Genomic DNA, 27,500 nt, shown 5'->3' on the forward strand with positions numbered 1-27,500 from the left:
AAAAGAGGCTACATTATGTCTGGCTGTCTTCACCGGCAAATGTCACCTAAATGACAAGCGAATCACTCTGAATTTTGGGAATGAATGGGAGAATAAGGATGTGACAATTGTTAGGAGTTGCAAATGCAAAACAGAGCAGGAACACACACAGAGAGGAAGAGACGGAGACAGTGAAGGGAGGTTGTTCCTTTTGAAGTTATTAAACATTTAGGATTGAAACCAAGTCCCTTTTATAAGAAGGCAGCTGCAGCAATAAAAACCTGAGCTGTCTGTACCACAAACTCATGGTAAAGCCCCATTATTTGTGACTGCGGTGGAAAAGCTGTCAATTTCATACTGGCATTTTCTCCCATTTCAGTGCTACATAAATCCCTATAAAGTCTCCCGTTTATTTTACTGGCTACCCACGGGGGGGAAAAACTGGGTGAAAGCTTGCTGTATTCTGTCAAGGAGGAGATATGGCAGAGCGAGACACTTGTTGTGAGACGCTTGCTCACTGTCAGTATCCATCTGTTTACCTCTCTGCCAAAATGGTGGTGGTGATGGAAAACAAGCGTTCTCTTCAAAGGCCATTAAAAATGAATGAGGAGAATGAACAGATCACACCGGGCTTACCGAAGCACCACTCAGGCCATTTTATGCCTCAGGTTGAGAGATCACCACTCACGCTGTAAAACATCTCACCATAACAAGATAATATCAAATCCCCCGCTGCTCCAAGACAGAAACACACACACACACCGTTAATGAGCCAGGCAATTAACTTCCAAACGTGCAACAAAACTTTGTCACCAGGGAGATAAACAGACCTGCTGTCTGTGTGCGGGGAAATATAAATGATTGCAACTCTGTTTTAATCAGTCTTAAGAGGGGAGAGCGAGTGGGAGGACAAGGTTTTGGGACTCAATCTGCTAATCGATCATTTTGACACAGGTGCTGACAACCTGTCATCGGAAGGTGACAGCGTAATGTCCAACAGCTCGTCACATGAGAGTATGTGACAGATCTGGTGTTGGGTTTGACTCTTAATGGGCCCTCGGGTCACACCGCAGCCCGCAGTGCCATTTAGGGGTCCAGAGGTCGCAGTCTGGTCTACCAAACACACACAGCCTCGGCGGTAAGCAGGGACATCATTGTCAGTGGGCAGGGAGAAGGTGTCTCTTTATGTGTGTGGAGTTTGTGTGTGCGTGCCATGACAGTGTGCAGATGGAGGGGGCTGTCTGTAAGGGAAAAAGAACAGATTGACGGAGCGGAGAGGGAAATTTTCAAATGTCACCTTGCCTTGCCACCCTTTACGCAGAGAGAAAGAACGGTGTGAAATAGAGCACCCGGAGAAAATAGCTCGAGGAGAGAAGACAGAACATTTTCATTTTTAGAGCTTCATGGCACATACTAAGTGGAAAATAAAACTCAAATTTGCAGAGCTGTTTTCCATCTTTTGTTCCAGTGTTCATTTTTTTAAGATACTGAGTAATGCTAACTATAACAATATCCTTTTATATTTTCAGCTTTCGTACCTGTGATTTCACCAAACGGCAACCTCCAAGGCAGAAAAATGAAACCAACTTGGAAGTGCCAGAAACTGCAGTTCCTCTAATGGCCACTTGAGGCTGACTCCAAAACAGAGTCAATCCCCATAGACCCCCACATTAAATTGCCCAACTTTACAGCAGAAAGAAACACGTTGACAACCTGGCACAAAAAAAGTTTGGTCGCTATAACTAATTTCTTCATTCATGACAACTGTACTAGCGGTTTTATTTATAACTTACCCGTTTACATATAAAGGCTCAAAGTTATGCATATATAAAGGCCGTGTTGCTTGACTGACAGGCTGCTTGTGAGGTGTCGCTACAGTCTATGAGTCAGAGCCACGCCTTGCTCTTTCACAGCTCCAGCCTCTCGTCTAAACATGGTCACTTCTGGCTCCCAAAAAAACAAGATGGCAATGGCCGAAATGTCAAACTCTAGGCTTCAAAACAGCTAATATTAGTTAAAATAGTAACTAGTCAACATATCCACATACGATTGTTGTGATATCTCATAAATTAGCAGTCCTAATGGTTGGGTTACATTTAGAACAGAATTCTGGTCGGGCATCATCAAGTTACGTACCTAACATAAAGTTGCATACTTAACTGCCTCCTTACGCGGACTTGAGCTCTTTATACTACTTTCTTATTTACTCCTGTCAGTGCATTCGTCAGTTCTAGGATCAAGCGCTTCTCGCATCCTTCTACTTTTTACCTTTCCCAACTCATATTGCCTACTCATAATCCTTTCTTTGACATAGGGTGAAGAATATAAAGTGACTCACTCTATGTGAAGTTACAACTGACCTTCAAGGTATAGCTGAGAAGCTTTCAAACTCAGAGTACTGTATATAATGGTGCATAGAAGCTGAAAGGATTTGAATGTCACATCTGTGGCACAATAGAGTCTTTGTGCTACGAATGGGTCCGACACATTACTGAGAGAAAACCTGATATTATGGTTCTACTACACTCCTAAAACAACAACAGGTCGCTTTTCCACATTACTGTAATGAGCTCAAGATAAAGCACAGGCTGCCACAAGCAACCATATTGAGAATTGTCCTGGTAAAGGTTCACGTACAGGGTTCAACATTCAACAAAAAGCTACTCTTTGGCCACCAAATATCATCGGCAAAAAAAATTAAGGAAACACGTGATGGTCACAGTATAACACCAAGTCAGACACGGGACACAAACACCGGTCTCCTAGGGGAAAGTCCCAAGTGTCTCACTGTGGCCACAAAGTTTTATCAAGTCTGAGGCGGCATGGCTCAGTGAGTTTCCTGTCTAAATAAAGGTTCAATAAATAAAAACCCAGAGACTGCGATCCTTTGCCAAGGCAACGTTACAGTCCCACAAACGATTCATTGCTCCTTTAAGTTCAACATCCTACAAAAACAGTGAACATTACTTGTTACCAGCTAGCCAAGGCTCAAGAATAGCGGCTTCCCAGTGAAAATACAATACATGCCTTGGACAACCAGGGTTCTTACCCAGGACACCTCTGGGATGAAAGGGGTTTTGTATGTATGTATAACTATGGCTCAGCAAATGACAAACTGAATCAAGCTTCTGAATCCTCATGCTCTTATCACTGGAAGAAGATATAATCAGTTCTGCAGTGTGCTGACTGATGAAGCTAACAGCTAACTGAGCTAAAAGAGCTGACAGCTAACGAAACTAAGGAGGAGGAGGATCATGAAGCGTTAAACAGTAGACTGCCATTTAATATGACAACTCAACAAGTTTAAAGTAAATAAATGTAACGATACTGAAGTACTTAAGCTGCGTACAGTTTAGAGGTAACATTAAAAGTACTTACTGACACATTACATCAGTGTTTACATTTACCAAACTTCTACCAGAGATCAAAGTAACCAGATACATTTACTCCATTCTGTAATGAAGTACACTACTAAAGTACTGTACTGTAGCTATAGCTATTGATTACAAAGTGCTTTACATAAACTAAATACAACTAGAGTATGGCTTTTTTTCTACAAGGATGTCAAAGTAAACATAATTATTTATTTACTCAACATTTTAATGGTGTTTTTATTATGCCACTAACAACTGTAGATGATAATAGGAGAGTAAAGAAATTACAGACTGTGAACTAAGAGACTGTGAGAGAATATGCCATGTTTACAAAGATATTTTCATTTTGTTAATGTCTTTTCATTTAATGAAGTGGGTAATTAAGGAAGGCTGTGTTAAGTTGCGTTAAAATGTCTTTTCTGTTGGCCTTTGTTTTTACATAGGTTTGTACTTGGGCAATCAAAAATGCACTTTGGACACCATTTTTGGCCTACGGGGCCAATGCTAAAAATATATGCATCTGTCCCTGACATGGTGTACCTATCAAAAGGCCTCATTTACTGACTTGAAAACCATTTTCAATGATCAGAGTTGCTGCACGAACCAAACTCATGATGCTCAGTAGACTTATTAACAATTCTGATAGTGTACCCTTTCTTTCATAGGGAAACACCTGGTTGGTGCAGTAGATCCACGCACACTGCTGGAAAGTATATCGCTGATCCCAGCTGAGCGCTGCGGTGTGATGTGTGATCTATCTGCTCTATGCCAGAATGGAAGTTTGACACTGGCTCCCCCTGCACTTCAAAAACACATCAATCAAGTCAGTCAAAAATGTCAGAGACCTTCTACTTGTCATTGTGGGCTACTTTGCTGTGATTGATTGTCCGATGGTCGTCTCTCACAGTCCCTAACCCCCCCCTCCTCTTACCCATGCATCAATTTGCACACCATGTGAAAAATAACAAATGATAACATTTTGAAAAATGATTCACAATATCCTCTAGCAATTCAGATAAACAATTCCCTTTTACTAAAAGGAGGGAGCAAAACAGAGACAGACGGCGACAGAGAGGGAGAGAGGGAGATGTGCCAGCACTGCTTTATATTGACATTTATGGCTTAGAGGCTGTGAGAAAATGTGCGTGAGGGTGTCTGAGGGTATGTGTGTGTCTTGACAACAGAGGATGCTTTGAATATTTGATGCAAGTTGAAGACTGCAGTGGCCTCTATAGGCAGTGTGTGTATACAAAGACCCATTAAGCTGCGTTCTCATGGGGAAGGTGTGATAGGCGGAGATTCAGACTGCCAGCACTGTCTATACACATATCTGTCCACTCAAACTGGCCTCAATATGAAAACCCTTGAGGCTTTATTTTCCTTCTCTCCCTTTCTTCCTCATTTATTTGTCTTTCACAAAATCTATTCAACCCTCTGCATCCATCTGCCACTTTCTAAAACGTTGTCACTCATTTTTCTCTCGTCTTGTTCCTCTCTTCCTTGCGTCTCCTGCTAACATGATTTGTCTGTTTCGCTCAGTATCCACATGTATCCTCTCCCTAGCATTCTGTTTTACATGCTGTTACCTTCCGTCCGTCGCTCCATAATGCTGTTCTCCCCCCTTCCCTCCCTCCCTACCCCATTCCCTCGCTCAGAACTGTCAAATGGCTTCATGAAATGAGCTGGAGAGATGATGAGAGAGATTGCAATCCTAATGGTGTGACATGAAGCATTGTCCCAGGCCCCTTTGATAAATGAATTTAACAGAGCACTTGCTCTGTGGTGAACCATGCTAATTAGGCACGGCAACCCAAACAAAGATGTCTCCCGGTAATTGAGGTGAGGTCAGAGGGATTGAGAGGAGTGTGGACATGCCTGCGACTGTGTGTGTGTGTGTGTGTGTTTGCCTGTTTGTGTTCCCGCTGGGAATTGACTTGATACCCCCTTTGGGGAGCTGGTAATGGCGGTCTTTCCCTGTGAGTATTTGCTCTGTGGCTGGAGACAGAAGGTAAGTGGATGACCTTGTTTCCCAAGCGCAATGAGACTTGTCCCCTACACTGTAGCACGGTTACTATCCCACTTTTGCCATTGCCATTATAATTCTAGTGGGGATCTGTGTGAGGTCAGTGTGAAAATTGAAAAAGCAAGGGCAAACCACTCGCTTCATACTCAAATTACATAAGCTCACTTACACATTGATTCCATCTATGCATTGAAATCAGTGGAAGAACAGTGGGCTGAACGCTGCACAGTTCAGTCTCTTAAATAAACACTATTGACGTGTTTAGAGCCAATCCAAACGACCTCTGCTGTTTAGCCTCCCATTATTGATATTATTGGCGTGTTTACAATAACTGAGCTGTGCATCTGTCATTCCCAGGGTATCCATATGTTCACGATTGATCCGGAAATAATCAGAGAAATGCCTTTAGACAACAATATGCTCTCAGGTCTTAAGGGACATGAGAGAGAGGTAGGAGGAGGGATGAGGGAGGTGTGGTGGGACTCAAGAAACAGGCTTTCAAAGATATAAATAATTTTAGACTACAGGTACTAAATCAAAGCACATGAAATATGCTCACATGCATTTAAACCAAAAACTTCCTACTTTAAGTGAGAGAGGGGGCTGTGATTTCACTTTAAAGGTATTTTGATGTCTAGACAAGAGTCTGCCAGCCAAGGCAAGGTTACATACTGAACACAGTGCCAAGAACAGATGTGACAATCTTTACTTTGAAAACATGAATCACCACTGAGGACCGCCCAACCAATACATCAACAGGTGCCATTTCATCACCCAATATTGTCTTATGACAGATACAGTGTATATGTTGGCAGATGTGCAAATTAAAGTATACATAAGTTGCGTAAGGCTGCACTTTGGTGTTTTCATCCATATTGTTTAAGCCAATTTTTCAGCCCTTACAATGCGTGCAGGTGCACAGCTATGCAGTTAGCACAACATACTTAATACAAAAAGGTTGAAGGCAAGGTGTCGGCCTGTACAGTTCACAGGGCAAGAAATCCAGTGTAAGAAAAATATGAGAAGCTACAAACAAGAGTGCTGTGAAAATGAATTAACGTGATAACGAGGAAACTGGATCCACAAAATTAGCTAGGATTAGCTACTTTCTCAAACAAGAGTACAAGTGTGATTAGTTAAATAGCAGAAGTTAGTATTACCAGTTGCTAAGAATATTTTATTAACGACACATTAGCATTACCAGTTGCTAAGAATATTTTATTAACGACACATTAGCCTCGGACAAGTTGTAGCTATAATTGCTAGCTTAGCAGCAGTACACTAATCGCAGAAAAACTGATCCAACATATCACAAGTCAACAAGCACAAAACAGCTAGAAGAGTAACCACAGATGATGTTCCAACAGGGGCATTAAGGGAGTAAATTTAAGATATTTGTCAATGTTTGCATGGGCAAAGATCTGACAAAAGGCTGGATATCAGGTTGCCTCTAACCCCAAAATGTTTGTTATACTACAAGCAGCTCGGACCAGGCAGTCTGATTAGTCTAATAGAAATTTAGAATGTGATCAAATCAGCATGACAGCACACCTCCCTCATCACTTAAAATAGTAATAGCAATTTGAACTGCCAGTGCTGAATCAAAACCCAGTAGGCTATGGTGCAGAAACAAAATGGATCGTTTTAAATAAACTTTCTTTAATAATTTATGGTGCTGCTGAACTGCTCTGTTAATACAGTGGTGTGCCTCCCTTTGTGTGCAGCAAGCTGGAGAGCAAACAGTTTTGTCAACGCAGTGAAAATGTTGTTTTTTAAAAGGCTAAAAGCCAAAAAATATGGATCAGAACAGAATATTTTGTTAGATAGAGATGTGTTGTGAATTCTGGAAATGATTATATCTATCTTTTTTTAATCATATTTGGCTGTTGGACTTTACAGCTGCTCTGGAGTTAACTGTTAGGGGAAATGTTTGGATCACATCAGCTGTGCCAGTGAGTCCGTCACACAGTGTTATCTTAAAAATAGCCAACATGTGAAGTTTGTGGACATAGTAGCTAAATCTGTCTGTGAACACATTATTTTTTCACTAGATATCTTACTTACAACAAGACTGAGCTATCATGGCCAGTTTTATGTTTATATGTGTGGTATTTATTCAGTTTGGGGAACCCCACAATCTCTACAAAGCATTAATGTTTGGTCAAGTTGAGTAGAAATCATCTGTGTTGCCAATTCATTACAAAGGATTGGCCTGCTTGCTAGAGAGGTAAACTAGGTTTCATTACATATAGGGTGATTTTACATAAAGTCCTTTTTAAACAAGCCAAACTCAGTCCTCTTAAAGAGCACCAAGAAGTGGACCAACAGAAAAGGGACTCAGGTCTTATGTTCACATTGTCGGTTCATTTGAAAGAGGACTCCATTCTCTTTCTGGTCAACTTCTGCTCTGATGTAGCCTCAGTCCTCTTTCCTTTCACTGTAGCCTATATAATATTGAAATATTTTTATTTTTACTTTGACGCAGTGTGGTTATGGAGCCCCTCGCTTTCAGATGAACTTAAAATTGGAGGTAAACCTTTGTGTTTCTGTGCTGTAGACTGTTGCCATTTGATGTATTCTACATTCCACATCTGGAGACGTGCAGTATCTTCCATGGACCAAACTACTTCTCGTTCTGCATCTTTGCAAACGTTACAAGCCGATGTGGTTTCTTTCAAGCATCCCAGTGCAATAGCATGTGATCTAGAGGGCTAAATACAATGACAAAGAGCAAAGAGAACCTGGAGCGCATCACAGACCTGAGGCGAACCGAACTTAGTTGGAGTGTTTGCATATTGGCAAAAAATGCAGAGTCACTGCTCTGAATCAGTTTAGAGGGCTAAAAAGGACCATGTGTGAAAACACCCAAAGAGTCAGCTGACGTGGCTGTTTTCCAGTTTTTAGCCAGACCTCATGTATTTCCATGATGACTGAGATGACATTAGCAAAACGTTTCTTATTTTGAGAGCAAATTGCCGCACAATATGAATAACATTTGATTGTAGCTTTCATTTTGTTGGTTACTGTTGTAAAATTGCAGTATTACACTCGTGAGTGAGCTTCACCATCATCACTGGCACCACAATGATGTAGCAGGACTGAAGCACACCCTCTTATGTAATAATAAACTAAAACCAAGTGCTGATGGCAGACTATTCAATACATTAAAAAATTCTATTTATATCTAGGTATTTTCCTCCATGTTCACTGTTAACTGTCAACATAGATAGTGAAGTTTGGCGTTGACCTAAAATAAAATTTCCCGCTTCTAAGCCACAACTTTGTCAGACTGTATATTGTCAGCTCATTTCAGACTCTCAAATATCAATACTGGTGTCAAAGATCCTACATATGTTGGGTACAAGTGGCCCATTTATACCTTGATTGACAGTAATACATACTGAACATACATTGGCTGATGAATATGAAGTAAGGGCATCTAGCTGGACTGTCAGTGTACAGCACATACACAGGGAATACAAATTGCACCTGTCAGGTAATATGAGGTAAGACAAAGTTTCTCATTATAATGGGAACTATCAATTTCTATAGCAGGAGTGTGTGTGATATTTACATACTGGCATCACAGGAGCCAACACCCTGCCATCATTATGAATATGAGGTCAGGAGGGGCTTGCTCACAGCAGCCAAGACACATTTTTGACAAGTGCCTCCCTCAATGGGCTATTTCACTGAACCTTGAGCAAAGTGTTGTCTTGGTAACTCAAGGTGCACTGTCTCATTTGTCAAACGGGGGGCAGGGGTGTAGGTTTAGACCAGGGGAGGAACTAAGGGCTATTAAAATCCCACTGGGATGGCTCATGCATATTTAAGTGGGTTAGATTAAAGGTTGGTCGTCTGGAAGCAGTTCATGCCGACCAAGACTGAACCTTCTTCTGTGACATGTCATTAACCCTTTAATTGACTAATGGGTGGTGAGGTTGCAGATATGAGCTAATGTAGCCATTTCTAAATGCAAATGCCGGCAGTGTGTGCACACTACGCTACAGCGATAGGCTGTTGAGGTGATGGGTACTGACAAATGGACTCCAGGTGAAAAGGTCAAACTGTGACACTTGGATCTCTGAGCAGTTTTTGTTTTATCTGTATTTGCAGACATACACAGGCCATCCAGACACTGGCAGGGAAACTGAAATATTGTTTTTTCTTTTATCTCTTTATCAGGTTTTGTTTTAAACAGTCAGATTTATTTGCCCTCATACCACTTGGGCCTAATCCCATTTATCATTTTCACCCCCACCCCTCATTTTCAAGTGCCATGTTGCCCCTCAGAACAGTGTTACAAGGGATAATGGGTAAAATCTTCCCCTGTGAAATGGAACGACCCTGATATGTCTTCGGTAGTTGTTGATGCTGGCAATTACCAAAAGAGACGCAATAAGTACTGCAGGATGTTATGAATATGCTACCTTCAGCAGCAATTACCACAAAAATATATGAAAGCATGAACACCCTGAACGGCTAGGGACTTCTTAACCAGTTACAGTCATACCCATTTACATTCTACTGTTATTTTCACTTGCTATGTGATTCTTTTTACGTTGTCTTTCCAATCAAACCCATTTTCAGACTAATGGAAGGACCATGTAGTAGCTAGCATTAGGTCAGTTTAGTCTCTAGGTTTTTGGCAAGTCTTAGGAGTTCTGTAGGTTATAGATGTTACTACTGTATAGTATATGCACTTTCTTTTCTAAAATCTCGAAAACGTGTTCATAAAAACATTTTAAAATACAATTTGATTTATGACTGGGCCCCTATTCTCAAACTTTCGATAGCTTATCAGGGTGTTCCATTTCACGTCTTAATTATTTCTTATGAACTGTACGTGTACTTTTTTCTTTATCTGTTTTTGTGAATAAAATTTGAGAATTTGCCTACTGCTGGGGTGATTTCTCTTGTGTGGACTATAGGCCTTCTGCTGCTGTCAGGAGGCTCGTGATTTGTTCACAACTCATGCTGTGAATCAACCAAACAAGTCATTTGATAAAATATAACACTGCTACTGATAAAATATAACACTGCTTCTGTTAGGCCCTTACCGGTGCTCTGTAGGCTAACGTTAGCAGCCCATGCTCCTATGCTGCTGCAGGTCTGCACTGATATTAGAGGAGCAGTAGCAAATGCAGGAATTTTGCTGCTGGAGTTGAGGTAAATTTCAGGCATCATATGCCATCAAATGGGGGAAATACAGCATCGAAATTTGTCAAAATCCAGGCACAAATCGACAATAACAAAACAGCACACCAGCAATTTCTTCTGTTATGCCTGTTATAGAGAAAAGAACCATAACACATTGAAATGGTATTAAACTCAGATGGTAAGATGGAATATTTTTATTTTAATTCGGGAAAAAAAAATACTTTGGTTGGTTTCTTTTGTTGCTTGTGCAGCCATCTTGGTGATGATTTCTCATAACACTCAGTTTGGAGGGGCATGTTGCCCTAACACTTCACCCTACCCCTCTATCGGGGGATGCTACACATACGCGTGAATGGCAAAACACAGGGGTAAGGGCTAAGTGGTAGGTGCAAGGGGTGTATCAATCTTGCCCCCACAGTCATTTGCCTGAAAAATACAGCACTACCTCCTGCTATATCCATCTCTGTGCACTCGCATTGTTGTGATGATTTTGTGCATTTGCCATAAAAGATATTCTAATTTCAACCACTTTCCCCAAATTTCCTCCAAGGCAATGGTCCTCAAAATAACCCAGTGAGAGTCCAGGGGGGAGGCAAAGGAAAACAACATCAAACAAGCTACAATACACACAGCCTTGTTGTGAGCAGAACACAGAGTAGGAGTGTCGACATTTCTTCACCTGTCACGACTGTCAGAGCGTCTGTATTTGTGACAGTCTGGCTGGCTTATATGTCGCCACATGTCTATAAAGACAACCAGCAGGCTTTGTCTTTCTATATGCCAAAGTAAATTATAGGGCTTTGTGTTTGCGTGTGGGAGAGCGAGTGTGAGAGGGTTAGATTGGTCTGTGCATGAGCATGCGAGTACAATATCTCTCCCATCTCAAATCTCCTCCTAATCTTGTTATAATTGCCTGGTGAGCCTCCCTGCTATCCTCCACCCTAATGCCTCCTCTTCCACCTGACCTTGGTACTTCACATTCACCTCTACAACAATAAAACATTTCAGTTCATAAAGTCGACAAAACTTCAGAGTTAAACACCAGATAAAACCTTGTACTTTCTCCCTTTGGAGTAACTGAGCCTGTGTAATCCTTAGTAAGGGGGAAAGGAGAATGTTGCTTTTTCGGTGAGTAACAGACTCAATTCTCTGTTAAAAGTTAAGAAATAGAAATATTGAGAAAATAAACTTGAAACAGTTGACACTAGATTCTGATCGTGTTAATCACTTAAGTCTAGATAACTCGGAAAAAACACAACTGAAGAATAAAAATGTATTGATTTTGTCTCAATCATTTTGTCATATTAAGGTCAAGACACACCAAAACAACTTTAAAAAAAAATGGTGGCGACCAAGGCAGACTTTTACAATGCCTCATGTCACCTGTGTCTCAGCCAAAGATTTGCACCTGAACACTCTGTAAATACCATAGCCAATGGCCAACTAGCACGTATGTTCTGCGGCAGTAGTAGTCAGTATTTGTCATTCATAAAAGGTAAACTGGAAGACTGACAGGACAAAGGATATTTACTAAGCACTAAATAATAACACAAGCAATCGAAAACCGTGTCTGCTGAAGAGCTGAATGGCTAAAAACATAATCCTAACTAATAAAACATATAACACTCTTGACTTCAGTTGTTTGCTTTCCTCACTTCTGTTTCTCTTTGCGTGTGCTAAGTTGAACTGCCAATCAGAGTGATTTCATTCATGCCGATTAAACATGCTGAGTCTGTTGAAAAAAGCCAACAAGGACCAACTAGTGCCAACTAGTTCCAACAGTGCCGGACACACCGCAAAAACTAGGGCAACAGGCATTCATTGACGGCCTGACATTAACCAGCGGCCAACTGTCGGCTTAGTGTGTCAGAACCCCTCCTTTCCTCTTTGAAAAACACAAAGTCCACTGAGAACCACATCTTCTCAGCATCTAGCCCTCTACCTAAGGCAAAGACTTAGGCCAGGAAAAATACCTGTGGTAGGACAAAGAGAAAACATCCCCACATCTGCACCCTCTGTAACCAACAAGTCTGTTTCATCAGCATGACTGCATTCTGAAAGACCAGCCAAATTTGGGAAAGGCCCAACATCAATGATCCATGGGGACCAGCCTCAGAGCCAGGAGAGAACTGCTCCATCTCAGCCAGGATGACCCAGCTCGTCTCACTTCAGAGCAGCGACCTCAACAACCACTTGTATCGTCCAAAAACAAAATGTCAGCCTCATACAACATGGAACGACAAACGCTCCCCTCAATGATCTACGTTCATAACGTCTGGCACACAATCCACTGTGCTCTCTACTGTTCCTCTAGTGCATTCATGTCATTGCTGCTTTTTGTTGGGCATAAATCAAAGGGTAAAAAAAACTCTCTCAATTCAGATTCCTGTAATACATTCTGCCACTAAGTTGTGCTTTTACACAACCTAATACAAGACAATATTGGAAAACATCTTAAAAAAAACAGCCAAATTGCCAGAAGAAATGTTGCCATTGTACATTTCTGCAAAAGACAGATATATTACACTGCACTTTATTATGTTGCAAATAGGTTGACTTAATGTTTCAACACCTCGTGGTATCATGTGGTTGTGTTTAGGCAAAAACACTTGATTATGGTCAGGAAAAGATCAAGTTTTGGCTTAAAATATTTCATCTGGTGGGCACAATCCTGGCAGGAAAAGCAGCAACATATCGGTACAAAACACAAGTGCGCTTTGTTACACTTTCCCCACAGCAAAAGCAGTGATGTATCTCTAAAAATCACTTGCTTTTGGTGCTCAAAAAAATACTGCGACAGGCAAACCACTCCCATTTGGTGCTTAAAAAGCAGCTGAAAAAACAGCAATGACTTGTGAAATCACAACCAGTTTTATTGTTTGTTGGTCTTGAACATGGAGGTATAAAGGGCAGGCATGTTGCCTAGGAGTCACAGCAATATCCCACCCCTCCATCAACAGACGACAGTCAGCTCAGGTGCATCACTTTAGAAATGTTAATATGATACGTATGAAAAGTGCAAATGTAACATATCCATAGTTTGCAGAAACATACAATGCCAACATTTTCCCCTGACAACTGGGCTGTTAAAACAATGTAAAACCAAGCAGACAAACTTAGTTCACTTGGCATGAATTTTTCATCAGATCCCCCACAATCTTCTCACCTTGTATGTGAATGTGTGCAAGTGTTTGCAAGTATAAAACTGAATACGAATGTTTGGGGACAGGAGGAAGCGCAAAGAGTCCGATATGCCTGAGGAAGGGAGATAATTGGCTGTGGAGATGCTTAGAAGCTGCTTTTGTTGCCATGGCGATAGACTTGTAAACACTGACCCATCCAATCTTCTTATGGAAAAGGGAGATGGAGTCGGGATCAGGAGAGAGAGAGAGACAGAAGTCAGTCATTCAACAAGGCAGGGAGAACGTAAACTCAGGCAGACAGCCAGACAAATGCATGCATAGAGACACACACACACAACCATTCCTGTGGCCAGGTAGAGACTTTGTGCTGGGGGTGCTAGAGGACAGTGTTGTTCCAGAGAGATTATGAGGTACATGGGTGGCACAGATCCCATCACAGCCTTGGGCATGCAGGCTAAAGTCAGTCAAGTTACTAACACCTATGCAACGCCCGGGGGGAGCACAGACAGAATTACATTCGCCACATTCAATCTCTGAGCAGGGCCTCGAGATGCAAGTGTTTCATGGAAATAATGTAGAAATGGGAAAACAATGAAATTGAGGAGATTAATGCTCACTCTCCAGCCTCATCTAAATTCTGCTCCCACCGGACCTATGCAAGCATTTTCAGAGATGCTACCTTTAAGTGGTAACCTTGTTTCTGGGTACCAAGGAACATTCCTAATTTAAACCCCTCGGGGACTGGGGCCACTCAATTCAGTAAAATGGAATATACTGAAATACCACTGCATTTTATATTCATAATATTGAACATGCTACACACATTCCCAAACACCGTGGCTTCTGAAATGCAGAAAAACAAACAATTTCTGCTATAAGATGGGGCACAGATACTTCAAGCCTTTCTACAACCAAAGAAGAAGCAACTAATTCTTCACAGGTTTTATCTACAAAATATCACTTAAAATAAAAACTAAATAAAAAAACAAAAATAACTTTGTGTCATATTTGCTGAAACTGTTAATGTATTCTCAAAGAAGTGCATGAGCTGGTCTGTGAAAAAATCATGACCCTCCTTCTTCTAATGGCATTAGCCTGAATCGACCACGGCACTCCCAAAACAACCACCAGAGCTGGGGAGTCTCTAATGTGTCAATCCTGTCAATGATTCTTGTGAACTGTGGTCAAACTGTCAAACTAGGCAGCGCTGATCAAATATGAATCAAGATTATGTTACTGCATTGCGTAATTCTCACTTTAAATGTTTTCAGAAACACATTTAAGGGCTTGTGTACATGAATCGTTTTTTCTGAGCACCAGTGTCTTTTTTTAATTGTTCCCAATGAGGAAAGAGCATATTCAGCACATGCCACTGCCTAGAGCATTGTTTTCAAACTTTTTGTGCCTAAGGCATACCGAAGGGCAAGCCAAAATTTCACAAAAGCCTCTATAACATGTGTTATCACTCTTATCACAACAAACATGTTTGCTTTTATTTACTAATATCAAATAGCAACTGACAACCATTAATCATGAAATATTTATTACCAAAATGATTCAAGAATTCATTTTAAACTTTTTTTTTAAAATAATGTAATGTAATAATGAAATGCTGGAAGACAATGTGATGTGTCACATACTTAAAACTTGTACAAACAGTGACAAATAGGTTCCCCGTGAAGTTTTTTTTTTAATTAAATTTAATTACATTTTTTAAGGTAGAGTTTGCCTCTTTATTAGGAAATGGATGCGCACAACTTACTGATACAGTCAATTAAAAATTGATTCATAACTTTTTGGATAGGCCCAGTTGAAGTTCATCACAGCACACCATTTGAGAACCACTGACCTAGAGTCAAGCCAGCGTCTTTTTGAAGATTGCTCTGTTTTTGTGTGGGGCCGTTGCAAGCGCTTCTAGTGGAAAATATCTGAACTTTTCAGAGTGGTGCTACTGTCTATCTTGAGCTGTATGAAACTACCAGATTGGCCCGACACTGAATGTTACTGGTGAGTGTGCTGTGAGTGTTGTTAACTGTGCAGTCAGCTTCTGTTACCTAGCTTTACATTAGTTACCTCGCCAATGGGAATGTTAAGATTTTGTTGTCATAGAAACAAAACCCATGAGCAGTGCGTCATTAAAAAAAGTGCTGGAATGAAATGCTTCGCAACGTATTGCCACAGCTTTTCTGACAAAAAACCCAGCTATGTAGACATAGGCTCTTTGTGTACTGTTAGGCTGTAAAATGAGAAAGTTGATGATGTTGCAAACAGCTGACCGAAGCACCAAGCACCGCCCACCAGCCAGACCAACTTTCTCATTTTACAGCTAAACAGTACACTAAAATATGTTTCTGAAAACATTTGAGAAGAAGAAAAGGCAATGCAATAAAAGCATCTTGAACACATTTGATCAGAGACTCCTCAGCTCTGATTAGTAGTTTTAATTCACATGCAGTAAAGCCGTTAGAGGAGCTACAAGGTAATGGAGGAGACAAAAGAATGTGATTTTCTGTTTCATTTAGTGCTGTGTGAATGTGGTGACACTTGCAGCAAGTATGACAAAAGTTATATTTTATAACTAAATGTAACCAACTACAGTTTTAATGAACTGCTCACAATGTTGTTGGATTTGAATGAGGAAAATAGACCTTTCCAAACAACAATGTGGATAGACCAAACTCCAGGTGAGAGGAAAAACTGTGTATTTCAATCTACACATATCGTATGTATTTGCATTGGCCAATACCAAGGATAATGTGGCTGCTTTGTGTATCACTGCCCATATTCACGCCCAGCCAATCTACAGTATCACTGCTGTATTCAGTCTATAAGCACTCTGTCTTTGGCACTATTCAGAAACTAACCAGATGGCAGGGCAGCAATGAGTTTGCTTGTGCTGTGACTACTCATCTCAAGAAAACCACAGTTTTACAACGTTACTGCACAGCTGTTTTAACACACTGTATAATGCATTGTTAATCCATCATTAGTGATATTATATCATAAATCTATTTACTTGTATCAAATTTATAGGTCTTCCACGTTTCTTTAGAGCTTGTAAAAGAAGAATATTTTACATACATCCCTTTTCTGAGCTTGTGTGTGTGTGTGGTAACGGAAGGCGGACCATCTCCATGTGTCCCCTCCATCTGTCGCCTGGCAAATCATTGAGTCCAGGGGCCGTGATCCAGCCCCCCAATATGTGGGATTGCTGGAGGGAATGAGGAGGGGCGGGTCAACATACATGTCACACTAATGGATATGGGGCCCACAGCTGGGGTGATGTGTGGCTGATTTTCTTAATGCATGGATGAATGAATGAACACATTCATAACTGCAGGCACTGTTATTGTCAGTGGCTCTCCCAGAAGAGGCCGCGACCTCCCGAGTTTTGCTGACAGACAGATGGACAGAGCTACACCGGCAGCGGGGCAGACACTTTCCTCACCCAGTAGCAGAGGTCATTAACTGGGACCGTGATCCACAACGGCAGTCTTTACTGTTGGAACTGTGATCCCCAATCTTGACATGCCATAATGTCCAGGCTGTGTATGGCGATGTCAATAAGACAGAATGACCCGTTTCAGTGGTCATTACATGGAAGCCAACGGGTCAGCGGCTTTGGGGATGGATGGAGGGAGATTGTGAGGGAGACTGAAAACAGAGGGCAGCAGACATATTGCCATAGTCTGTAATTACAGGGCAGTATCCATTCAATCATGTGATTGGTCACTTGGCGAATGTCTGTGACTGCATGTGTAGCTGTGTTGTAGGTTGCAGTGTGTGATTCTGTGTATGTTTATGGCTTTTCCATATCACTCGCTACATTTCAATGAAAAATATCGTACTTTTTAGCATTTATTTATTTCACAGCAATAGCTAAGGGCACCCACTCATTTTCATGGACAAAATTGAAAAACTTTGCCATGCCTTTAAATATTTCCATGACCATTCACAAAAGATAACACAAACGTAACTGTAAAGTAGACTTTACTTCTAATGTTAATGTATAATTACTGGCGGTCTAGGCACACGGAGCAGTAAAGCTCCCACAGTGGGGGAGTAACAGACGACAATTAGTTTGGCCCGTTGGTTAAATAGTTTGAATTAAAAAAAAGAAAAAGCTCCATACCTGCTAACTACCATGCTCTACATCCAGAGCAATCATTCATTCATTTTCCATAACCGCTTATCCTGTTGGGGGTTGGGGGCACTGGGTGAGAGGCAGGGTACATTCTGGACAGGTCACCAGACTATCACAGGGCTGACACATAGAGACAGACAACCATTCACACTCACATTCACACCTTTGGGTAATTTAAAGTCACCAATTAACCTCCACACAGAGGTGCTCCCCCACCCCCGAGGTTCAAAACCAGGAACTCTCTTGCTGTGAGGAGACAATGCTAACAACTCCACAGTTAAAACAAAATGAGAGTGTGCATTACACTCCGAGGGACACTGACAGCTCTGGGCAGCCTATGTCAATTGCTCAATTCAAAAAAATGCAGTACAATTTAGTGGTACATAGGTAAGGAAACTTTGGGATTCATGACCGTACATCTTAAATCACACTGTCACAACGTTATTTATCTGTCCCCACTTGCCTGGCATTATTCAAACATATCAGATTCAAACTCTGTTGAAACGTTATTCCAGCAAGCTCGCATTCATGGAAGGACAAGTGGAACGCGATGTGAAAATGAAGGAATGTACGTGATGGTAAACAAAACGTCAAGCATCGATGCATAGCTACGCAGAGCAGAGCTATGTTACGTCAAAAGCTACAGCATTTTTTTTAGGTTATGTTACATTACTTGGAAAGTTATGCATGGAAGATTACTGTAATAATTCATTTTATTACACACAACAAAATGCCATGACTTTTCCAAAACTTTAAAGGATTTCACTAATCCATGACTTTTCCAGGCCTGGAAACCGGGATTGTGGAATTCTATGATTTTTCCAGGTTGTCCATGAAACTGTGGAAGCTCCGATGCTTACTTTGCAGATCAAGATTTTGTATATAAGCCTATGTACTCTATTACAATCTACATGCATGTTGGCAAAGGAAGTGGCGTTTTGCCCCAGCCATCTTAACGAGTTAGCAAGCTTTAAACATTGTTGCCAGCAGCAACATGTCTGGTTGGCAGAACATCCAACTCAACATTTGACTCAATATCTACAGACTTCCAGCAGGATCACAATCATTTCAGGGCAACTGTGTTTTGGTTTAACCAGTTATTGTGTTAACTGGTGACTCAGTTGAAATTCACCAGTTAACTCAGTCACTCAAATTTAAACACTGCACGCCATTAAACATGTTTACTATCACTGGATAGAGGATACAATCTAAAAGTTTTACGTCACAATAAATGGGAGAAGAACTCATGTTTGCATAACAACTATATCATCGAGGTCTGAACTATGCTTGTAAGTCAACAACACAAAAAGGAGGTAAAATTCCCTGTTAAGATGTAACGTTAGTTTACTGCCTCATACGTAGTGGTCTTGTGTCCCTCTCTTTAGCAACAAAGGATTTCTGATTGCAAGACACAAAACTCTGTATGTGACTACAGATAACGCAATTGTATATATAGTGACTTGTATACTCCTAACTAGGGTTGCGGCCATGCACCAGTTTCAAGGTATACCATGATATAAAAGTTGATGGTTATCATGCTGTGTACATTTGCTTATCAATGATATTGAAAAAAAAAACTGCAAGTGGACAAATAATCTCCCCTTTATTTTAGTTATTTTCAAAGGGGAAACTTTTTACACATATTTACGTTAACAAAATGGTTTCAAATTTTAATTATATTACCGTGATACCCTGATATTGTCTGAGATGGTTATCGTACCATGCAACTCTACTCTTAACTTCTCACTGGTGTACACGCTTCGTTTCTCCACAAAATACATGTATACCACTGAATATTGGCACACTTGCAACGGTCTTCTCCACACTCACTATTAGCAGACAGACCTGGAAATTAGTCATCCTTTGTCAAAGTCAGTTTGTTTAGGTAGCATTCCTGATCTAGCTTGACAAGCCATTGCACTCTGCCACACTTCTGTTGCCATATTGCATGCACACCCTTATGTGTGTCATAATTTACAAAGTGCAAAAGTGGCTATAATGAGCTTACTGCACTGTGAAATAAATTAAACTGCCGCACAGCATACAGTATACAGTAAAGTAGCTTAAATTAGCTCATTCTCAACCAACTACAACTTTAAAATGCTGCTTACATGTTAATTTATCACTAGCTATAACATCATCAGGGTCACCATCTGCAGAGCGGTGACTTATGGGTACTTTGCTGAATATACTTACATACTTGTGCTTAAGCAAACATAAGATAATAGGGTATTCTTACATTGTGGCTTTGCCACTTTTACTTTAGGATATTAATTCTTCTTCCACTACTTCCGGCTACTTAACATTCATGGCAATTTCCATTGTGACTAATCCTATATTATTAAACTGGGGAGCCCGAAGTCTGGCTCATACCAAGCAACACGCCGTCAGCTGCCTGACTTTCCATCTGTTCATCAGATTCTTTCCTCAACAGTGTTGGTGGTGCTCAGAATTTGATTGCAACCTCTTAGCGCGCTGTTTTTTACGTGTTTATTCCAGCTGTTCCAATCTGATAGGCAGCTGGTCTTTGTGTGTTTATGAAAGGTGTGTCTGTGCGTGCTGATGTTTGCGTCTGTGGGTGTGTGTATTCGACGGGGCAGTGGAAAAAACAGAAACAGACAGAGTGAGCGGAGCATTTGTTGTTAGTGACAGAACCAGGAACAACAAACCGAATAGAAGAACACACAGCTGATTGAGCTGAAGATAGCAATTAGCAAATGGGCTGTGAAATAGCTGCACAATGCCATCACTTCTCAGACGGTTTGCTCACATTCTTTTAAAAATAACATATTTGGGACAGAGCAGTGTATCGGTTAACAACAAACAAGAAGGGGCCATGGCTCTGCTGATAGTGAAAATTAAGCTGCTGCCAGAGCCTTGAAGATGAGCTCAGGGAGAAAGAAAAACATCATGAGGAGAATTCTGAAGCACTCTCACAGTGCTGAAATGCAAAAGCTGACTAATAGCATTACATGGTTTCACTGCAATAGGCAAAGAAAGGGAACTTTGACAGCTTATGAAAAAAAACCTCACCTCATGAGATGCAGGCTTGTAAACATGCTTTGTGTGCCAGATTTGTATGACTGAGGATGTGCCACTTAACTCTTGGTGCAGGTGAGGATTGATTTACATGCCAGGTGCATAAGAGTGACATTAAAGCATAGTCGCTGCAGTGCCTCAAGCTGCTGCCTTTTTGCTCTCTTTGGCGAAAGTGTCCTTCTGGACCAAACAAATGATGGCTATGATGTTTATTAAAACTATATTTTTGCTACCACTGCTACTAAGGAACCAGCTTTTTTCCCTGTGCACTTTCTTTGTGTGTAAACTGTCTGTATCATGATGAAGGCAATTTACTCAGCAGGTTTCCATGTGTGCATTGTAATAATTTATCTTGAAACATTCTAATTAAAATCAAGGAAAAGTTACAGTTCCTTTATAATTTATTTAAACAGGACCTATTATGCTCATTTTCAGGTTCATACTTGTATTTAAGGTTTCTACTAGAAATGTTTACATGCTTTTATGGTCAAAAACCTTTTTCCTCATACTCTCTGTGCTGAAATACAAATACAATGAACAACAATAGTACAGCCAGAACATTCGCATTTTAAAAATTTTTTTGCGGTCTGCAAATCATGTTTATGTTTACAACTTGTGTTTTGGCCTGTTGCGCCACCCACCACCGTCTACCAGTCACGCAGTCAGTAGAGTCTCAGCATCAGTTACAGTTACGACTGAGCTACAATGGCTGATGGTGCGACTAAACCCAAACAACCTCGTTATGATTCCCAAAAATGCCAAGACAAAACTCGAGGCAAAGCGAGGGTCTATATAGGAGATGCTTTTGAACGATGGAGATGGTTGAAAGCAGAGAAGAATTTGAAATCGGATGTCGAAGTGGCTACTCTTCTCCTCGACAGGTAAGCTTTAGCCAAAGTTGGCTAACTAGCATCATAGCTAGACAGGGATGGACATTTCGAATACTTTCAACTGTTATTCATTTTCGATCATACATTGTAGCCCATGTGCAGGTGGGTCATCGACCCGACTGATGTTTTTGAGAAACAAATGTTAGCAGCACAGCTGTATCCCGGCAGCAGCGTTAGCAGCAGAGAAGCCGGACTTGCTCGAACGGCCCGCTGGAAAACCAGCCCTGCCACGGCAGCCGCCCGTGGGCAAACAAATCACCCCCAGTTTCCACCAGATGCGTGTTGGTTGCGTCTGCGCTCCAGCACGGCAGCGGAGCCGATAGGATTCAATTCTAGTCAATGTGTGTGTTTCCACCGGCTGCAGCTGTGCTGTGTCCCGGCTCCGTCTCAGCTGCGGCACTCCGGAGCCCACTGCAACAGATATGCAGGACTTCTATTTTGGCCGGTGTTAGATCACCGGGCGCCGGAGCACAATGCAGCAATTCAGCACAGAGCAGCAACCTCAAATCTGTAGGGGAGGGGGGGCGGACACGACTTGCAGCAGTATTTTGAATTTGAGTGCAGTAACCATTTTGGCCACATTCTTACATACAGCGCCTTTAAAACTGAATGAAATAAAAACTGGACATGTTCCAGTAGGTATATGATCTTAAATCTTATCAACACTGGCAACCACGATCACATGTTTCCCTGACGTTAGCATGTAGCTACATGTAGCAGTGTAGGCTACTGCAGTAGTGTGCCTGGAGCAGATGACCTTATAAGGAAATCCTAAACACTGTAACGCTATACTGTAAATGTGTCACAAGCTGACACTAGCTTGTCTTGAAAGTAAAAAAAAAAGAAAAATAAAAACACTTACTGTCTGTGCACGAACACCAAGTCCAGTCTGCTCCAGTTGGTCAGCATTTCTGGGTCTTCTGCACCTCGGCATCTCTGCACTGTCACCTCAGTCATGGAATAACTGTAACAGAGAAAATCAGCACTTTTTATGACAAAGAATTACCAGTGAACGCTTCTAAACACAACCAGACATGTTCCAGCAGGAATATGATCGGAAATCAGGGAGAAATTATCAGCACTGGCAACCACGATTACATGTTTCCCTGGCGTTAGCATGTAGCTACATGTAGCAGTGTAGGCTACGTAATGTGAACAAATGCAGTAATGTTTTTACCACAAAGAATTACCAGCGAAAGCTTCTAAACACAACCAGACATTTTCCAGCAGGAAAATGATCTAAAATCGGGGAGGAATAAATAACATTAGCAACCAAGATTGCAGGTTTCCCTGACATTAGAATACCTACATGTATTTTAGCAGTGTACTTGCAGCCAGGCAATGACTGTAACAGAGAACAGCAGCACTTTTTTTACTGTGAAAAATCACCACAAAATAGGTTCTTGACATAACTGCACATGTTCCAACAGGATTATGATCCAAAATCAGGGAGAAATTAACAACATCAGCAACCAAGATGACATGTTTCCCTGACGTTAGCATGTAGCAAAAATGTATCTGTATATGCTGTGTAATGTAAACACATACAGTAGCATGCCTGGAGCAGATGAACATGTAAAGAAATCTGGCACAAACTGTTGGAAACAGAGTGTTCAGAAGGGTAGGAAACCTAAGGTTTTTGCTCAGAGGGATTAGTCTACTTCAACCTACGTTTACCTCATTATTTGAAACTTTGCCCACGTTTAATATGAACATCCAACATTGTAACACAATATAAAAAAGACAAAGTGAAGAAAAGCATCCCCACATTAAATTCTCATTCTATTAAACCTATGAAGCAGTTTCCTTGGAGCTTACGGCTGCTGGTAACTGCAGTAAGCAAATCATTGTCTCGATTTTAAATGAAGCTTCACAGTGGGTGCTTCACATTATTAACCGTGACCGGGGTTGCCCTTTTTTTTGTTTTGCGGGTCGCTGCCCCCAACAATGTCTGTGACGCCCCTGATGCAAAACATGGACAGTACAGAGAAAACTGCAGCTGTGAAAAAAGATCCCCCAACTTGTCTTTTCATATGCCAACTATGTTTTATCAGGTCCTGAAACCCAATTAAAAATAAACTATGCAGGTTCAAATCAGCATGTGTGTCCAGGGGAAAGCCAGCCACTCTTCCTCACAATGAAAAGATTTCATTCAACAAAAGCATTCTACCAACTTTCAGCGGCATATTCTCTGAATTGTTATAATTTCCCTCACTTGCTGTTTTATGAAAATATATCATGCGGCTTTATAGCAGCTCCTAATGTGAATTAAATTCCTCACTTATGATAGCTGGCCATATCTTCAGTCTCAAGAGAAATTTACCACAATTTGTTACTTTCTAAGATCTTAAACATATAATTAATTCAATTTCCTTGTCAGGGTCTTTTTCTTCTCTTTAATTAATGACATATCTCAGGCTCCAAAAGAGGGGAAGCTTCGTCGTCTATCAAGTCATCGTCGGAATTATGAAAGGCACTGGCGACACACCAACAGAGAGGCACAATGAGAGAGAATCCGAACCTTATTGGATGAAATGACAAGATAGCATAATTGACAAATGACTTCACTCCGCATGCATATAATTTAATTGTTTCTGGAGAGTGGTTTGCTTTAGTTCCGTCTGGTCTAATGAGATATACACAAAAGGTGATTAGCATCGCTTGCTGTACAACCTCACTCAGCTTTTTATAAATTCATTTTACACAACACCTCTTGTAATTGTTCACATTTGGTTAAACCGAAGCTGCCAACGACAATCATTAATGCAAGATGGGGCCCACTGAGAAGTCCGAATATTCTCTTGACCTTGAGTCCTTCTCTTCTGCTCCACTATAAAAACATCTGTACCCACCACAACTTAATATTCTCACTCTCTCTCATAAACACAATCTCAAATACATTCAGTCGGGAAACATCCCTCCCTTAAAAGTCAATCATAGCAATTAGACACAAGTAGCCCGCTCTATGAATTTATCCACACATTGATGTATTCATTGAATCAGGCCTTCTCCTGGTAAGGGTGGTAATTAAAGGTTCTTAGTGGAGTGGTCCGGGGTAATCTGGGGCCAGTTAAAAGCCTTAACATCCAGCACTGTGGGGCTTAATTGGTACTGTGCCATTTACATGATTAACAGCCAACCAAGGTCTGCCACCTAAAAAGCACTCTTTACTCCTGGCAATTCATTAGAATAGAGAGTACTCTGGACTCTAATGAAAAGAAAATGTGTTGATACAATAGCCTCGTTAATTCCCAGAGATCATATTTGCTGTGATCCTATTCGCTGATTATCAATCAATTTCATTGCTATCTGGCCTTCGGGGCATGGAGGCAATGTACTGTTTTATGGTGATATGCGCTTATTTGTAATTCTGTTGATGGACAAAGGGAATCATTTGGGACTACCATTAGGCAAACAAAGCAATGTGGAATAGCATTTTGGGAAAATAGAAAATGTTAATGGCTGTCTTATAGAAAGGAGAGGCCTTATGTCCTATAATATTTTTTTCCCATGTATAATTGTGCTGTGTGTGTGTGTGTGTGTGTGTGTGTGTGTGTGTGTCTGATAGAAAAATCGCAAATATAAATGTACTAATTTACAGAGCCATTACAGGACAGAACTCTTTATCAAATCACGTTATTAAAATAAATACAAAACATAAGAGTGTGTAATGCAATTAACTGTATGAATGAACAGTAAATGCTTCATCTTGCTTGCCGATTTTTGTTTGTTGTGTCTAATATTTTGTAAAGGGTTTTTTATGTCATGTAATATCTGAATGCATGTATAGAAATGCTTGTTAAACCGTGTGATTTACGTGTCAGGACGATGAGAGAATGTAAGGGCATTAGCTAATGGGGATCTGATATACCAATATGATTATACTCAGTAAGCTTTTCTTACTGACACTCTGGAACAATAACACTTAATTTAAAAAATGATTGTAAAAATTACTAATTTTGTATTTTTTCTTTGGTTTCCTCAGCAAAAATATAGGAAAATATACTGTATTAAGACTTTAGACCTGCATTTCAAATGCTCAGTACATAGCGATGCTGTGTTGCAATCAGTCTGTGGAAATGTATGAAAATCAGCTGCTCTATTTTCCACCTTTCTGTGTTACATTTAAGAGGTGGCCAAATAGCACACGGATGTTCAAGGTCATAAACAGCGGCACAATTGTTTCCATTAATGCCTTCTTGTGGTCAGTTTCAGAGCAAGCCTGGCATCACCAGACCTATATAGATGTGGAGACCTACAACCAATCAGAGCAACGAAACGTGTGACCTCGCACTAAGTGAAGGATAAGTGTATACAGATTACGGCATGCAGAGATAAGCTGTGATAGTGTAGCATCAATAGCCCCGTTTTCAACACTTTCGGTATGGTACCATTGTGACCAAAAGTAACCCTTCAGACATGGTACCTGGACCCTAGCGTTTCCACCGCAAACAGAAGTATTTCATGTGGGCGGGGTTGTTGTCACTCACTGCTCCGTCCAGCACTCACTGTACTTCCTCATTACCGGTGACACAGATGGAAGTCTGAACCCTGTTTATCGTCCACAGAACGAGGCTGCACACCGACATTTCCTGAACAAAATAGAACAGGCTGCAGTGAGAGTCACTCCATGGGATATTTAAAAACAGTGGGTTTGTGCATTTAGTCCCAGGCAAGCTCAGGGGTTTAGTGTTGCTGGAACGCTTGTTTTTTCTCTGAGTGAGGATTGGAATATATGCTGTTCACAGAACCTGGTCGAAATTAATATCTATAAATGCTTGAAGATGCACTCATTACTAAAAGTGTATATCATATAAAAACTAAAGTAACAGTCAAAGTTGTGATTGAAATTTAAGGTGTGTTGATGGATTCACGTCGTCAACTCATGCATAGAGTAACATAACGAGTAAACATTCTACCTTAAAAGGTGCTGGCAGTCGGCCCAGTGAATTAAGTTATTTTTTCTCAGACTCCAGCTGCTGCAAGAGGCAGCAAAACATCCTTTCAATTTATAGTTACAGTTTACTAATAAAACTCTCCATGGTATGAACAGTGGTTACATGAGCCTCTAAACCAGCCACAGCTCATCCCTGAGCAGAGTTACTGTCCACTATCGACCAATCAACGTACTGCAGTGTTCACAGCTCCACCTTTTAGTATCAGATCTGTGTGCTAGGTACCCCAACAGAGGGGGGACCAAAAATGGGGACGGTACGGAACAGTTCCATTGGTATCATCCACAACTTTTCACAGTGGAAAAGACGCTCCTTTTTACTAAGATGAGCTCATACTCGCTTTGGTGTCCCTGGGTAAGTATACATGAACCAAAACTGACATCATCACGTATTTTGCTTTGAACATGAAGGCTCTGCAAGTTGTCAGCCATCATATCAAACCCACCCCATATTAGCTAAAAAGTTGCTTTTAGCTTGAGGGCCAGGTCAACTAAAAATCTGTCTGAACAGGAAGGGGGACCAGATGTATCTGCCAGAACAAATAAAACATTAGCTAGATCTGTTTGGCTTCCAGGCTATTTCAGAATATTACCACAACTCAACTACGACAAATGAAAACAATAACTTCAACTTGACGGCACTATGGGTACAGAGTGATGCTCTTACTATTGGTAGTACCAAAACAGGACACTACAGTGGACAGCAGTGCACACCACTATACAGTCAAGCTAATGCAGTCTAATAGCAACAGTACTGCGATACATCCTAACTTCATGAAGGTCATAATGTTCAG

The 27,500-nt window shown here is 40.9% G+C and overlaps 1 long non-coding RNA gene across 1 annotated transcript in view; it reads right to left on the reverse strand.

Annotated features, from left to right (window-relative positions):
* LOC144461804 (uncharacterized) overlaps positions 1-27,500 on the reverse strand; it is a 145,969-nt gene that overhangs the window by 24,730 nt on the left and 93,739 nt on the right. The window contains exon 5 of the long non-coding RNA XR_013490429.1: positions 22,615-22,716. This is a non-coding gene — a long non-coding RNA (uncharacterized LOC144461804). The remainder of the gene's footprint in view (positions 1-22,614; positions 22,717-27,500) is intronic.

This window comes from Epinephelus lanceolatus, chromosome 23, assembly GCF_041903045.1.
Source record: "Epinephelus lanceolatus isolate andai-2023 chromosome 23, ASM4190304v1, whole genome shotgun sequence".
Lineage (NCBI taxonomy): Eukaryota > Metazoa > Chordata > Actinopteri > Perciformes > Serranidae > Epinephelus > Epinephelus lanceolatus.